The sequence below is a fragment of the Myotis davidii genome, unplaced genomic scaffold, assembly GCF_000327345.1.
Source record: "Myotis davidii unplaced genomic scaffold, ASM32734v1 scaffold1335, whole genome shotgun sequence".
Lineage (NCBI taxonomy): Eukaryota > Metazoa > Chordata > Mammalia > Chiroptera > Vespertilionidae > Myotis > Myotis davidii.
In genome coordinates, this window is record NW_006290669.1 from 33,536 (window position 1) to 36,735 (window position 3,200).

The following is a 3,200-nucleotide window of genomic DNA, read 5'->3' on the forward strand; positions in this document are numbered from 1 at the left end:
TTGTCTTTTCTTCTCTTTTTTCCCAATTTATTTTTTTTATTGGAAAGCAAGCTCTGGGCTTGTAGTTCCTGGGATCCCTGGGCCATAGCATGCGTCGCCAGGCCTCCCTGCGCCCCACTCCCTCTCCTCCTGGGTTGAGCGTCTGGCCCCCGTGGTCATTCCAGCACCCTTAGTGCTTTTATTGTATAAGACTAGTGGCCCGGTGCTCGAAATTTGTGCACATTAAAAGGGAATTAATTAGAGGAAATATTTTAATATTGCTATTTGCCCTTTATAACAGAAGTGTCAGAGATGAAAGAAAATTAGTGAAATGTATATGAAAATCTCCCTCCTGTCAGAGTCTGGGGTGCGCCGCGGGCCCCAGAGTCAAGTCCCCGCCCACCCACGTGCACCTCAAAGTCACGCGAGACCCAGACCTGGCCAGCCACACCCCCATCAAGCCCCACCAGGCAGGGGACACAGCCTCAGGTCCCCCATCAAGCTCCGCCGGGCAGGGGGGCACAGCCTCAGGTCCACTAGCCCCGGCGGGAGAGCGTGAGGGCATGAGGGCAAAAGGGTGTGACAACCATTTGCATATTAGCTCTTTATTATATAGGATTAGGCACAGAATGTAATACAAAATTATAGACCAAGAAAGGAAGTCCTAATTTTGTGTTTGTAGAATTCAATCAGGAAGACTGATAAAAAGAACTGGACAAAAATCAGCCAATCCTACAATTGTTGGAATAGAGTTCAGGTCTTTCAAACCTTACTGAAGGCTGCAAACCTCATCCTACTGAGTTACAGGCCCAGTCTACTTCACTTACACATACATGCAATCATTGATTCAATATTTACTTGGCCCAAGGCACTGTTCTAAATGATACAGACAGCAGTAAATAAAACAGACAAAAAGCCCTACTCTATTTACTTAGCTAGCCTATTCTTTTCCAGGCAATCTCACAACTTCAACCTAAATCTTCCCTTCTAGTCCACCAAACTGAAAAGAACAAGGAAAAGGCAATACACACCAATTACCTTAAAAAAATAGTTGAAACTTCTACTTTCAAATTTTTTCTCCTGTCACTGCCTCCCTACCTCACCTCATCCCATCAATAACCAGTTTTCCATTGCTAACTTGAAGTGAAATAGAGTAATGCCAAAGTGAAATGGCCATCTTCTGACTTAAACAGAGCACTACCTACTTCTACATGGGTTCACAAAAATTACATAAATAAGTAAGTAAATATCTAGGGCAAACAATGAGGAAGGTTTAAAAAAAGTTCTAAGATAGTAACATTGAAGCATTAAAACAAAAACAAAACACAGCTACCTGGTATACAATTCCTCCTCTTTTTTTCTGTTCCTGTTGTCACTGCTCCTATTGCTTAAGCTGTCTGAAAGCCTGCCTTGATTACATTTCAATCCATGAAGGGAACTATATACTTCTTAAAGTCCTCACAGGATTTTCTGCAAAAAACAAAAACAAAAACCACCACCTGGACTGGAGGACTGGCTCAGAAGAGCTCAAGAAATAGAGATGCTCTACCATTCTTGAACCTTGAAACTATTCTAAATGAGGATATCTACAGAAACATTACATTTTGTAAACAGTAAGCATGCATTTTAAATTTATAATTGACTTTCCCCACCTCTAAATTTCCCAGTAATTTCTTAAAAATACAAAAACCACTTTGTTGCTATAAATTTAACATATAAATTATAGAAAAAGCACGCAAGTCATTAGATAAAGACCAGTTAAGAAGTTGAAGTATTAATATAACCAAAAAAAATGTACCTAATATTCAGGAGGCAACAAGGGCGTTGAGAAGTTTCTATTTATGTGTCAATAACTTGGAAAGGAGAGATGAACTAAAACTGACTAAAAAAGATAGATGTTTGAAATAGCAAATAAAATAAGAGGCCATACAGTGCTGACCAGAGTGTAAGCATAATACATACAATGATTCAATTTATAAAATGTTTCAAAATGCAAAATAATTTTACCTATATTGTTTATGGAGCTATACATACCTATACTTCAAAAGTATAAAAATATGTATGGGAATGCTAAACGCCAATCCCAGCACACTGTTTACCTTAATGTGTTTTGAATTTACATGATGTAAATTACAAGAAACTTAAATAAAAAGGTATTTTAAAATCAAATCAATTATCTCTATATACTATTTTCTAACTGAATTCCTTCTTTTTCTCCTTCTTAAATCTTGTCTTATGAAAATTGTTTCAATCCACCCCATCCTACCAGATTATAACAAATTTCAATTAAAAAAATCTCTTTTAGCCGAACCGGTTTGGCTCAGTGGATAGAGCGTCAGCCTGCGGACTCAAGGGTCCCGGGTTCGATTCCGGTCAAGGGCATGTACCTTGGTTGCGGGCACGTCCCCACTGGGGGGTGTGTAGGAGGCAGCTGATCGATCTCTCTCATCGATGTTTCTGACTTTCTATCTCTCTCCCTTCTCTGTAAAAAATCAATAAAATATATTTTAAAAAAAAAATCTCTTTTAGCCAAAACCGGTTTAGCTCATTGGATAGAGCGTTGGCCGGTGGACTGAGAGGTCCCAGGTTCGATTCCGGTCAAGGGCATGTACCTGGATTGCGGGCACATCTCCAGTGGGGGATGTGCAAGAGGCAGCTGATCGATGTTTCTCTCTCATCGATGTTTCTGACTCTCTCTCTCCCTTCCTCTCTGTAAAAAAATCAATAAAATATTTTAAAAATCTATTTTAAATTGCTTTCCCTCATAAGTAACATATTCACTAAAAAAAAAAAAAAAAATAGAAAATTCTGATTAGCAAAAGTAAGAGGCTTACACCTACCATTTAAAGATATCACCTTAATATTTGGCATATATACCAGATTTCATTTTAGTATATACTAGAGGCTTGGTGCACGAAATTCGTGCACTGGGGCAGGGGAGGGGGGTGTTTCCCTCAGCCTGGCCTGCACCCTCTTGCAGTCCAGGAGCCCTGGGGGGATGGCTGACTGACGGCTTAGTGGGCCTAAGCCGTCAGTTGGACATCTTTAGCATTGCCACAGAGGCAGGAGAGGCTCCCACCACTGCCTCTGTGCTCGCCAGCCATGAGCCCTGCTTCCGCTGAGCAACGCTCCCCCTGTGGGAGTGCACTGACCACCAGAGGGCATTTCCTGCATTGAGCATCTGCCCCCTGGTGGTCAGTGCGCATCCTGTGCTGAGCGTC

The 3,200-nt window shown here is 41.1% G+C and overlaps 1 protein-coding gene across 1 annotated transcript in view; it reads right to left on the minus strand.

The window, feature by feature from the left end:
- The window catches only part of ABCD3 (ATP binding cassette subfamily D member 3), a gene marked incomplete at its 3' end in the record, with an annotated part of 51,353 nt that overhangs the window by 33,086 nt on the left and 15,067 nt on the right, over positions 1–3,200 (minus strand). The window lies entirely within an intron of this gene.